The sequence below is a fragment of the Pinus tabuliformis genome, chromosome 2_2, assembly GCF_031772625.1.
Source record: "Pinus tabuliformis cultivar Carrire ecotype Pingquan chromosome 2_2, CPIR1, whole genome shotgun sequence".
Taxonomy (NCBI): Eukaryota; Viridiplantae; Streptophyta; class Pinopsida; order Pinales; family Pinaceae; genus Pinus; species Pinus tabuliformis.
The window spans coordinates 149,000,497-149,014,663 of NC_142300.1; the positions used below are offsets into that span (position 1 = coordinate 149,000,497).

At 38.8% G+C, this 14,167-nt stretch overlaps 1 protein-coding gene across 1 annotated transcript in view; it reads left to right on the plus strand.

Annotated features, from left to right (window-relative positions):
- LOC149191868 (calcium-dependent protein kinase 18-like) overlaps positions 1 to 14,167 on the plus strand; it is a 338,201-nt gene that overhangs the window by 58,998 nt on the left and 265,036 nt on the right. The window lies entirely within an intron of this gene.

Here is a 14,167-nt window from a genome sequence, read left to right on the forward strand (position 1 = left end):
TGGACCACATAAATCTGAATGGGTGAGTTCAAGTTTCCTATGTGCTTTTGAATGTGAATCATGAAAAGACTGTTTGCTATGCTTTCCTAGAATACAAGCATCACATTGCTTAAATTTCCTAGGAATTGTAGGCAAACCAGCAACACCATTTTTCTTCAACAAGCAGAGGCTGTCATAGTTCAAATGTCCAAATCTAGCATGCCATAATAAACTTGATGGAAGTGTACCTTCTTCATGATGAGAATTGTATGAGAAATGTTGTGCATGAGCAGAGGTTCCTTGCAGCTTGAGAAGTCTTTCTTCTTCTATTCCCCTCATGACAAGTGCGTGGTCAGATGCTTTTCTTACCTCAAGCTTGCGCTTGCCATCAAACATATGAATGGAGTGACCTTGTTGGCGGATGCGAATCAAGGACAACAAGTTTCTCTTGAGCTGTGGGAGATATAGAACATGATGCAGAAGAAAGTATGGAGACCAGGCAGTTTAAGTCTGATTGTGCCAAGCCCTGATGGCTTGATTTTTGATTGGTCTGCAAAGTATACTACTCTATCAACATTGTCAGTAAATTCTTCAAAAAAAATCTTTTCTGAGTCATGTGGCAAGTTGCTCCTAAATCAAGCAACCAATCATTTTTCCAAGAAGCAAGTGAAGCATTAAATAAATCTTCATTTACTCCAATATTACATTGTGCCACAACATAGTGAGCGGATTCAGGTGCTTTACCTTTGTCTGTATCATCAGTTTTACCTTTCTGTTGGTTTCTTTTTTGCTCAATTTTGTCCCATTGTAGCTTGCATGTAGAGGCATCATGTGATCCATTTCTTTTGTAGCGAATACAGTGCAAATTTGTCTTTTCTCCTTGAGAATGTCTGCCCCCCCGCCTCTGAAATATCTTCCTCTTCCTCTTCGACCACCTCTTCCTCTTGAAGAATCTTGAGTAGGATGCTTTTCTTTATGAGAAAAGCACACAGCCTCTTCAGAAGATTCAGGGGCTTGTCTTCTTTCCAAAATCTTTCTCTCTTTCAGTAAACTTTTTCACAAAAGAGTCAAAGGTGATATCTTTGAGATTTCCATTTGCTTGCAATGACTCAAGATAATTGGAGTAAGTAGGATAAAGTGCCTTGAGAAAAGCGCTAAGAGGAATATCCAATTCAACCTTAGTGGGTTTGATATCATGCATTATAGACTTTACTTCAGATGCAAGAGCAAGAGGATCATTATTTTGCAGTTCAAGAGTGAAGAGTTTAATCATGAGTTGAACAACTTCAAGTGCAGAATGTGAGTCATAGAGTTCTTTCAGCTTTTGTAAGGCTTCAAAGGAAGTTGAAAATGACGAAATATGACGACTCACCTCTTCATTTACAGATGCTGCGATTAATGCATAAGCTTTGCTGTTCTTGTTTTCCCAAATGACAAGCTCTTTGTCTAAGGTAGGCTGTACTAGTTCATTGTCTCTGTCTCCGACACACACTCCTTTCCACAACTCATTGAAAATGAGGGTGTGTTTTATCATCCGGGACCATTAAGGATAGTTCTCCTTGCCAGTGAGAACTATTCCCACCATGGATATGATTGAATGCATTCTGTAAAAATTACTTTTGCTGATAGAAAAATACTTCTGCCAATATACAGTAAAATTGTACTTCTGGTGGTAATTTTTAAAAATTACAATTCAAAATGGCATTCTCTCCATATAGGCCTTTGTACTATCTTTATCTTTAATGAAAATATAAAACATAGATCAGCTATGCATTCTCAAAAAATTTCAAATCTCTTCCTCATCAATTTTTCCGCAACGTTCTTGAATTGTTTTACATGAAAAGGCAACAAAGCTATCTGAATTTGGTCTTCACCAATCTAATCTCAACGTATATACCATAAAACTTCAATACAATTCCATGTGTTAAACAACATTAAGAGGACATTCAACAACGTTCAAAGTACATTCAACGTGTGGCTATTAACACATTTTACATGCCAAAAGTTCTTCAACATATATACCAAAAACTTTCAAAGTATATGCCAAAGTTATGTGAAAAAAATTCAACGTGTATGCCAAAAAAACTTCAACATATATACCATCATTCACACAGCAGACTCAGGCGCCTTTTCCATGTCAGGCCAGCGTTAAAAATACCAAGCCAGTGTTAAAAGCTTTCTGATACCTCGGTTTCTTGCAATAATCGGTGTGGAGTCTCACTTGAGTGCGAGCGGCTTCATTTACGAGCTATTGAGCAATAATTGTGACTGCATAGCTAGAGGAACAACGTAATTTGTTTGGAGGGAGAGCATTCTGTTCCCATATCATACATTATGGAGTACATTAGTCCAGCGGGGCTACGTCTGGATGGGCATCGACCACTAGAAATGCGACAGTTACATTTACAGCTGGGAGTTGTTGACAAAGCCGATGGCTCTGCGATCTTTGAGATGGGGAACACAAAATTCATTGCAGCTGTATACGGACCTCATGAGGTTCAAAGCAAGAATGAAATTCAGCTCTTCAAAACACTAAGCACGTTAAATTCTTGAATTCTTTTCCATGATTAACAAAATAGATCCAAAGAATTCCTCAAACAAATAGCCGTGTTCATTGACAATACAAAAAAGTTTTTTTTTTTTTTGGATATGGAGCAGCATCAACGCATAGTAACGAGCAACGTTGTAATGAGCAGCGTTAACGCATGCCAATGTCAGACCAGCGTACAACACACAACAACAACAGTGGAGGGGACAGAGCAATAGGCAATGGACAGAGAGCAGTAGGCAGATGGGAGTTACAACTATTTTGGGAGCTGGCTCTGATACCATGTCAGACTAGGCAGTAACTCCTCAACCAAAAATTGATTCGTGTTTATTCCTTCAGGTAGGTCTTCATTATATACATGAGGGAGAGACTGTTCACTTCATCTCCCGATGACTACTCATATTACTTATTTATCTATTTACATTATATTCACCCAATCATGAGGTTTAGGTGTCAACATGGCTTTTCCACATATGGGGCCGACTTGGTCAAATGTCAAAATATGAAATTTTCTTCATGATTTTCCAATGAAAATACCAACCAAGCTACCAATTTTCAACATTATCTGGCTTCTCTGACTAATGGAATTGCATTAGAGTTTTTGTGCTTTTTTTTCTTTGGATGATGCATTGTATGTATCTTTTTGAGAAAAGTGTTAGATTTATCTTTTCCTCGAATCTTTGTGGGAAGAGTTACGTCTTCGATTGCTAGCCTATGGCTTTTATTGATTAGATATTCAAAGAAAGTTGATTTTGCTCCTTACCCTGATTTGATCATTGCCTTAGTAGCTTTGGGAAAAGCTTGATTGCTTATTCTTATCCTGTCTTATACATATTTTGTTCTCCTTATACATTTTTGTTTTTGTAGTGAGCTTACAACCTTAATCCAGAATCCTTTGGCTAAGAGGCTACAATGGGGGCATCTTTCTTTGCTAATTAGCCAAAGACTTGCACCAAGCGCCCAACAATTTTGCAAGTACAAGAGTTCAACAAGCATGAGTACAAACAAACGTGTGATTGGAGAGACAAGAACCCTGGTGGGGGCTTTAGAATTACCCCTTTTTCATTGACCTTGCAAGCCGCTGTTGACTATTTATTTTGTGTGTAATTTAAGAAGTATTTTCTCAAAATATTAAAGAACCCCTTGCTGCTGTCCAAAGTTCAAACCTGAAATGGTTGCTATAATTATTAATGCAAACTAGTTAAAACAAGGATGAAATTCAGGTAGTTTTAAGTGTTTTTATGGGTTGGACATAGTTTTTCTAGGGTTCCTTTGAGGCAATAGTCTAATGAGGCGATTTATTTATTTATTTATATTTTTTTATCCATGCATATTATCTGGTCAATTTTGTCTGAAATCCGTCCAAAAATTGAGAAAATTATAGTTTTAAGTTGTTGAGTCTGCACACTCCGAGTGCCCCAGGGGTTTTCCATGGTGTTGAATCCTTTCTGCATTCAAAGATGCAATTTAAATGACAAAACATTGCGATCTCACCAAGAATTATGTTGCTAGATTCTGGCAAAAAAGGCCAAAAAATCACCTTGTTAGACTATGCCTTTTTTCGAGGTTTGCCCTTATTTTTGTGTGTTTCTATTCATTAATTAATTAATTTTATTTTTATTTATAAGTATTCACGTTTTTTCCTCTGTGTTTCACATTTTCCATTTTACAGGGATGTCCCCTCTACACTCCCTTGAGTTTTGCCAAGGAATGTGAGGTGAGTTCTTCAGTTGCTCTGTGGATTCTGTCCTGCACCTTAGTGGGGAACAGGCATCGCCATACTGGCATGGGTGACATAGGATCAATGTTTTAAAACTCCGACTCGGCCGAGGATCGACTCCAACTCCAACTCCGACTCGGTATCGACTCGGCCAACTCGATTTCAATGACTCGCTCGTTGTAAAAAATACATTAAATATTTATTTTTTTAATAAAAAAACATAATTTTAAAGATTTTAAACATAATTTTAAAGATTTTCATTCATATATCCAAACACACAGCATTATAATATAGATGGAAGACAACATATGATCAAACCATCAAAGTAGGCTCATGAATATATCCATTATATCAAAATGGCACCCAGTGCACTATCCAATGGCAATACATAGTCATACATGATCAAAGATTCAAAACAAAAAACACATAACCAAGGAGGCTAGAAATGGCCTCTACGACAAAAGTAAACTGTGACCAAACTCCAGTACTACTGGCTAGTTGCTACTATCAGAGGAGCCAAGATCATGTCGATCAATCTCTGGATCATCATTAGAGTCAGATAGGGGGCCCCATGGCTCCTCCTCATCATCATCATCTCCAACTGCAACTGTAGAAGTGGTACCACTAGCAGGCTGTGCAGCAGATGCAAGCTGAGATAGAGAAGATATGTGGCTGTGCTTCTGTCGTGGCTGAGCAGAGGAAGCGCCTGCAACTGGAGTCCTTGCTGGCTGTGAGACTGAGGCTGGTAGTACAGGTGGATCGGGATCTGCATTCAACTGAACATCATGTTCAACTGATGCCTCGATATCTAAATCTAAATCAAGATCCTCATCAGGATCAAACTCTGCTGGATGACTCTCCACTACCCAATCTGATGTTGGATCAATGTCTTCCAACACAATGGGATCTGAATCAGGTCTTTTGTTCAGCAATTGGTTTTGTCTGAGCCAGAGGTTGTATTGGACATAGACTAGATCATTTAACCGTTTTTGATCCAAACGACTTCTCTTTGTGTGAATCCTCTCAAAGACAGACCAATTGCGCTCACACCTAGTAGCACTGCAAGTTTGACTCAAAATACGAATTGCAAACTTCTGCAATTCAGGACAATGGCCACCAAAAGCCTCCCACCATTGTGCTGCAAAAAACATAGGAGTGTAATGAGTTAGCTCAACAAAATTACAAATTATATCCAACTTTCAAATTATAAACGATTTAACAAAATTAAAAAAAAAGTAAAACTATTAAGAATTTGAAAATTGAAATTTTTGTTTACCTGGCTCATCTGCTTCTCTTGCAATCTTTGCTAGGTTCTTCCCAAAGGTACCCGAGGCATTGCTGAAGGTCGTGTCTTGTAGGTGTATCTCCAGCTGATCAGACTCCAATGGGATCATGCGATCAATGCAGTCAATCAGTCCATCTCTGACCTCCCCCCTCAAAGCTCCTGACTCCTTAGCTTTATAATGATACTGTGGGTTCAAAAAATACCTAGCTGCATGTATAGGGCGATGGAGTTGATTGTTCCATCTTTCATCAGTGATTACCCAAATGGGCCCATACTTAGCCACTCTATCCTTGTATGCCCTCTTTATTTGCTCCTTTGCTTGATCCATAGCCTCATAAATGAAGCCCATAGCCAACCTTTCCCCATCCACCAACCGCAACACCTTAACCAATGGCTCAGTAAGCTTCACAATCTCTGCTGCCTTTCTCCAAAAAGTTTATTCATTAACTTTCTTTTTCAATTCTTTGCCTTCTGGTTTGTTAGACCAATTGCTTTGATTCCATTCATCACTGGAAAAAATCTTTTGCAAGTTTCTATTTTGGGAAACCATAGATTGCAATGTTAGAAAATGAGTAGCAAATCTAGTGATGGCAGGCCTAATAATATCCTTGCCCCCAGTGTGTTTCCTCATGAGGCTCAAAATCAATGAATGATTGTAGATAAATTTTGTTATGCTTTTGGCATGATCTACAGTGTTTTTGACCCAATCTATTTTTCCAATATCCTCAAGCATGAGGTCTATGCAATGTGCAGCACATGGGGTCCAAAAGATGGTCTTGTGTTTTTCCTCTAACAGTTTACCAGTAAGAACATAGTTAGAGGCATTATCTGTGATGACTTGAACAACATTAGCCACCCCCACCTCCTCAACAACCTGATCCAATAGCTGAAACAACAATTGCCCATCTTTTACCTTATCAGATGCATCAACTGATTTTTAAAACATGGTTCCCCGTGGGCAGAAGACAAGAAAGTTTATGATGGTACAGTTTCTTTGATTAGTCCATCCATCTGACATGAGGGTACATCCTGTTCTTGCCCATGAGTCCTTGAAATCTTTCAAATACTCATTAATGGAGTCAATTTCTTTCTGCAAATGATACCCCCTTAGCTCATGCATAGTTGGCCCTTTGAAGCCTTTTCCAACAACATGTATGGCATCAAACATAGGCTCATAATATGGTGAACGGGAAGCATTGAAGGGGATATCAGCATCATACCACCATCTAGCTATGTACTCACAAGCAGTCTCCCTCAATTCTTTCTTCCAATGGTCATCTAAAGTGGGCTGCATTTGACTTTTACTAGCTTGAGGACCATGTGCATTTGATGGAGAGGAGGGAGTGAAATAACTTTTGATAGTCATATCACCCTTTTTCATTCTACCCTTTCCCTTATCTTGAACAAAACCAAAAGAGGGAGGAACATATCGGAAAGGGTTGGATGCATCACTATGAGGGATAGACGAAGAACCCTCAAAATCATAATTGGGGTTGGAAGCCATCATTTTTTGTATCTCCCTCTTCCTCCCAATTTCAGCCTCTCTTTGCCTAGCCTTATCTTCTTTAAACTTCTCAAAGCTGGCTAACAATTGCTTTCTAATCTCCCCAATTTCTGGTGAGGTACATGGAGTAATTTGGCCTCTAATCCCTGCCAAGTGTTGTTTTAGCCTATTAATGCCCCCAGGACCTTCCTTAATTTTTCCTATGGCAAAATTTGCAATGCATTTGACTATCAACCATGTCAACATATGCCCAAGCAAGATCTCTCGCTCTAGGTGCCATTTTTTGACTAGGAAATGAAAGCAAACAATCTGAAAATGAAAAAAAAAACATTGATTCAATGTTCATTTCTTTCACAAAAAACACTCTCTAGGCTTTCTAGATATGCACCTAAAATTTAATAAGCAAAAACAGATTTGTAGAGGTGAAAAAAATATCTCCAGGCACAAACTGCCTCTTCAAGCTTGCTCCAAGAATCAACTCCTCAATGCTACTCCAAATGGCTGCCCAAGAAGCTTCTCACTCCAGCTACAATGTTTGCCCAAGACTCCTCACTGCTACTCCAAAAACAAACTCAAGAACTGCTCACTAACTCTCACTAAAGTTCTCACTCAAATGCATGAGATGGCTGTGAGAGAATGAGAGCATTTGAGTGTGTTAAATAGGGTTTGGAAGAGGGGAATGGACCCCAAATAGCATTTAACTAATTTATAAAACACCTTGGAGTCCCCAACACTCAGCTAATTGTTAATTTTTTTTTAAAGAAATATGAAAAATCGCATTTTTTTTGGGGTTACAGGGCGCATTCATTGACTCGGCCGAGTTATTGGTGGAAACGACCGAGTTGACCGAGTCATGACTGACTCGCCTGAGTCATGCAATAACTCGGCCGAGTCAGTCATGACTTGGTCAACCGAAATGGTATTTCTGCCGGGTCATAAATTTTTGGAGTGACTCGGATCAACTCGGCCAAGTTACTAATGACTCGGCCGAATTTTAAAACAGTGCATAGGATACATCTCTATACTTGGAACCAAGGTTACTTGGGAGTGGGAGCAGGAGCGACATTTTTAGAAGCTCCTGGCTTGGGAGCGATTTCGAGAGTGTTTTTTTTATGTAATATATATATTTATATATTTTGATGTGTCAACAAAAGCATGTAGAATGATGAATTAGATATAAAAAGCATAAAAAACATAGATTGAACCATATAACAACAATCATCTAGAAGTTATAATCTTCATCAACCATGTCCACAAATTAGTAACATACAACATATTGAGTCTCATGATTCATCAATCTTAAAGTTTCAAGATTTCAAAATTCAATATATAACATTTATCGTAATTGATCACCAAAGTTGTATTTGTAAGCTAAGTGTAACCATTACAACAAAGAATATCTAACATGAAATGAAATGAAATGAAACAACTTTCAACTTTCACGAAGCATCATATTCATAATTCATTACCAATGAGTTATAATTGCCAACTTCAAACTTCCAACTTAAATTGCCATATATTGTTTACAAAAAATATCATAATAATTATAAAAGAGTCACAAACTATTAAAAGTTAAAACTACTAGAAACTAGAAAAGACAAGTAAATCTATCATCTACAACTTCCTCTTTCTGCCACGAGAAATGTCTAGTTTTTGAGCAGGTCATGGTGGTCTTCTAGGAGTCTCCTCCCGCATAGTCGTAGGACCAAAACTAGAAGGTACGTGCCCTCCATGTGAGGATGTACATGGAGGCGGTGACAACAAAGGAACAAGACTTGGAACTTGAGCACTAGCATTGCTACTGGATGGTGGGGGTGGCATGGTTATTGTTGCTTCATCTTCATCTCTCACAAGTACTGCTTCCAGTTCTTCAAGCTGTATAGTGCCATCCTCCAAATTATTGTCCTCTGAGTGGTGGATACTCATAAGCCCGATCACAATAATAACTCAACAACCTCAAGTTGATGTGCACATAAACCAAGCTTTCTGCCCGGTTTTCATTGAGTCTGTTTCTTCTCACATTATGTATGAAGCTCTAGGTGCTCCAACACCTCTCTGCATAAGAAGTATTTACAACCTGTCAAAGAACTTTTTTTTTGCCAATTTTGGCAAAAGTCCCATGCCGCCATATGCTTCCCACCATGCTGCCATATGCTTCCCACCATGCTGCCATATGCTTCGTACCATGTGAGAGCATCAAATATGTCTCTATCTTCCATTGCATGCAAAGAACCAAACAATCCAGTGCAACTAAAGTATCTGCCTAATTCAAGATGTAGATTAGCACACTCCTTGTCAGGTACCAACTTGTCTAATGCTTGCATATATCTTATAGAGACCTCTGGATCTGTATGGGGTTTGACCCTAACCCCACCCCCAGGTGCAGGTTGGCCCAACCAAGATGGAGGGTAGTATTTTGGCATAAGGATATACGCTAAGGCATGTAGTGGAACATTAAGTTTATTCCACTGTGTACACACAATTGTGAATCAGTGTATACAAGTTGGGATCATCCTGCTGAACAATATCTTTTATTTGCCCCAACATGGTATCCATCTGCTCATACACCTCCCCAATCACTGGTTTATTTGTATCTGCAAAACGTATCATGTTATAAATGGGCTTGGTGAATTCCAATAATTGCCTCACACGTGCCCACAATAGACCATCAAGAGTGGTCTCCTCCACCTGTTCAAAACCTTGCTTGTCAGCTGCATTTGTAGCCCTTTCCTTCAATACCTACCAATGTGGACTTGATACCCTGTTAGCCAATGACTCTCTTACCTTCAAAAGGCACCTGAAGGTTAGGAAATAACTAACAAATCTATTCTTTGCAATCTTCAACAACTCCAATCTTGAGTGACTACGGAAAAGCCCATGGGTATTGCTATGATTTGTAATAAATTTTATCATCTGTTTGTCTCTCTTGTACAAATCACCAGTCCATTTGTATTGTTGGTTTTTGTTCTTAATAATATCATGCATCAAAAGGTTCATTGTGTGAACCAAACACCCAAACTAAAATATGTTGGGGTATTTATCCTAAATAGTTGCTCCCGCGCCTTACAATTAGCAGCATTATCAGTGATGACTTGGATGACATTGTATGGCCCAATACGTTCAATTGTTTCAAGTAATGGTTCTGCAATGTTGATGCTGGTCTTGAACTTCTCTGAGTAATCATATGCTGAAAGAAAGATGGCACTACTAATAGACACAACAAGAACACTTATCAATGGCTTGCCTTTTACATTTTTCCATCCATCAGATACAATGGACACCCCATGCCCTATCCAAGAATTTGTCATTCTATTCAAGAATGTGATATTTTTTCTTTTTCATGATCAAGTTTAAAGGTTCTAGCCTTGTCATACCCAGGGCTCTTGTATCCTTTAGGGGCATCATTTATGGCAGAAACCATTTCATGCCAGTAAGGTGACATGCACAGAGAAACCGGTAATTTTTTGAATCCACATCATTCCTACACCCTTCATCAAGGAAATCTGATATGGTTCTACGCCTTAAAGAGATGTTTGGTCCTGTGCCTCCATATCCACTGCCATGGGAGGATGCTAAAGGGGTTCTTTGTGCATGTTGATGTGATTTTGAGCTATGTTCAAAGAAACCCTTTGAGTTTTTAGATTTGTATTGGGCTTCCTCCTCTTCCCTTATGTATTTGGCTCTATCTGTTGCTAACACACTTGCACAAGTTTTGATTCCTATTGGTTTATCTTCATCCCATGGCCTTTTCCCACAGAGGTGCCTTTTGGCATGGGTGTATGAACCTGTGTAAGTTTTGTTGCAATGGGGGCAGTCAAATTTAGTGGTTCCACCCCCTTTCCCTCCTTCAAGCCTAGAAACATATTTCCACAATGGGGTTTGGTCTTGTTTAGTTTTTTGGGCTGAATCATGTTCACTCTCTTCCTCCTCACCAAGGTACTCCTCTCCAGGGTTTTCATCAAATCCACTATAACCCACTTCTTCATCCTCTTCTTCATGATCAACCCTCCTCCTTCTACTCTCCAACACCATAATAACCAAAAAAGGAACCAAGAAGAAGAAAATGCCAAGCCATATAACCATGATGTTTGAACTTTGAATTTTTGAGTCTGCAAAAAAATGGAGGAATGAGAATGGGAAATAGAGAATTTATTTATTTAGCAATGAATATAAAAAAAATGCTAGATTAGAGTGTAGATCCTGCCTCTTTGGCCTTCAATCCCAAGCTCCAATCTCTCATTGCAAGCTCCTCAAGCTCCTCCAAGCTCCTCCAAGCTCCTCTCTCAACAAGTTCCTCTCTCCAAGCTCCAAACTCTTTCTTTCTCCTAACTCTCTTGCGCCTCTTGCTCTCAATGGATGAAGTGAATAATGGGAGTGGAGAGGGTCTATTTATCTTTTCCACCTCTCCTTTCCCTCCCTTTCCTCTCTCCCCTCCATTGCCAACCGTCGCCCTCCCTCTCGGTTGCGTGACCTTTTTTTTGGCGCTTGCGGACGGGAGCGTTTTTTCAAAGGGAGCGTATGGGAGCGGTCAAGGAGCGTACGCTCCCGACTGCTCCCGAAAAGCCAGGGAGCGGTCAAGGAGTGAACGCTCCCGAAAAACTAGGGAGCATTTTTTTTTGTCGGGAGCGTGCCCCTGACTAGCTCCCTAATAGCTCCCGCCCAGAGCGCGAATTGGGAGCGGTGACCGCAACCCTGCTTGGAACACAAACAAATGTGTCATTGGAGAGACTTGAACCCTGGCAGGGCCCTTAGAATCACTCTGTTTTCGCTGACCTCACAAGCCACCGTTGACTGTTTTTTCTTTGTGTGTAATATAAGAGGTATTTTCTCAAAAAAGTAAAGAAACCCTTGCTGCTGTCCAAACTTGAAATGGGTGCTATAATTATCAATGCAAACTAGTTAAAACAAGGATGAAATTTGGGATAGTTTTAACTTTTAAGTGTTTTTATGGGCTGGACATAGTTGCCCTATGGCTTTTTTGAGAGTCTGAACGTTTTTTCTGTGTTTCTATTCTTTCATTCATTTATTTTATTTTTATTTATAAGTATTCATGTTTTTTCCTCTTTGTTTCTCTCTTCCTGTTTAACGGTGATGTCCCCTCTAAACTCCATTGATTTCTGCCAAGGAATGTGAGGTGAGTTCCTCAGTTGTTTTGTGGATGCTGTCCTGTACCTTAGTGGGGATCAGGCATCCCTGGACGGGCATGGGGGACATGGGACGCATGTGTGTACTTGATTCACGTTTCCTGGGGCCAGGGATGTGTCTCTTAACTACACAGGTTCAACCTGAACATTCTATTTCCTGACAAATGTTCCAGGCCTGCTCAAGATTGGCATCAATGATGTGACACCTTTGTACAAACAAACTGAGGTTGGCAGAAAAAGGTAGTAATATTTAACTCATCTGTCTCTATATAAAACATTTGGGAATTCTTTTGTTTTCTTTCTGGCATTTACTTCCTTCTGTATTCCTTGAAGTGCATCATTTAACTTAATCAATTCTCTGGACTCTGTACTTCTTTAATTCTGTCTCTGGAGAAGTCTAATACTTCTAGCTTAAACATTTCTTAAAGCTATAAAGCAACAGTATAAATTATCATCTTTTTCAATCAAAGACTGGCATTTTCTGCCTAATGTGCTATGATAATCAGTAGTAGATTGTTCAGAGTTGGACATTGACTGACCTATGACCATTATTTTATATAGAATTTACATGATTTCCTGAAATTTGAAGTATCCTAATTACTGCTTATGTGGAGAATTGGTATTTTGAGACGAGATCTGGAACACCTATTCTGATGCACATAATTATTTTTATTAATAGTGGTGGTAGAGGAATCTTTCAAGTTTCCAAATTCTTCCTGTAACCTATTTATCATTGGTTATTCCAAGTGCTAGCCATTTATCTAGTAAATATTCTACTTAAATGAATTTTCTTCTTGTGTTTACAGGTTGGTTATTATATTTCTTGGATCTTTTGCATTGCAGCTATTAACCACTGCTTATTTATTATCTCGTTTACCTTTCACCCTTTTCTTTTTTTTAACTCATTCGGAAGTTTCTGTCAATTTTTCCTTCTGTTATCAGGTTTGGGAAGTGATGCGTATTTAACTTTTTGTTCTTTTATTACTTGCCTCTTGGCATTGTCCTCAAACTAAGCATTCTCTGGGGGGGTTGTTTGCTTGTTCCTTTTGTCTTTGATATTGCATTTTTTCAGCTCTGCCTCTATTTTTATTGAATAATTTATTGCGTCCCCCTCAAAATCCAAGTATTCCACAGTTTCATTTTTGAATGTGTCTTTTCAGTGAAACTTTGGTCTTCAGGCTCAGTGTTCTATATTCCACTGCTTATTATCGATCTGAACTGTACCAGGTTATCTTTCTTCAAGCTTTTGAATATTCTATCTTCCTTCTAACTGTTTATCATCAATCTCAAGTGTATTAGGCCATCTTTTTTGTGATTACTGCATCAAATCACTCTGCATGATTACTTCATCAAAATCTTTTAAGCTTTCTGGGTCGCAAATCATGCAATCTAAGACAGCCTACTTTGTCTCATAATTTCTTGATTTCCTCCAATTTATAAGATAATTATGTCTATAAATAGAGGCTTCACATGTATTGGTGATGCTGATATGTTTAAGAGCTTGAAACCTTTTTCTATTGTGCAGTAGCCAGAAGGTGAGTAATAATTTATGCAAGTGTAAGTGGAGGGAATTCGATAATGAACTAGCAACCTTTCAGGAAGCATATGATTTTGTATTTGGCTATGAAAAGTATCAAAATCCTATTCCTTTGTAGATTAAAATGGTACATCAGCTCAAAGCATTAGGTTAGGCTAGAGTTGACCTCAATGCGTAGGTTTGTAAGGATTTTATAAATGTAATCATCCGAGGTTAGTATCCAATATAAAGTTGAGTTAATTAGTAAGTCATCATGGAGTCAAGGCTGAAGTGGAACCAATTTCTATAACATCTAAGTCATTTTCCTTTAAATGACCATCCATATGCACCAAAATAAACTATTCTTATGAAATTGCCGAGTCCATGCCGAGCACATCAGATTTGCATCCAGCTTCTTAATTGCAGCTGTAATGCTCATCACATTTGTGTCTTTGTTGGTGCTTGTCCACT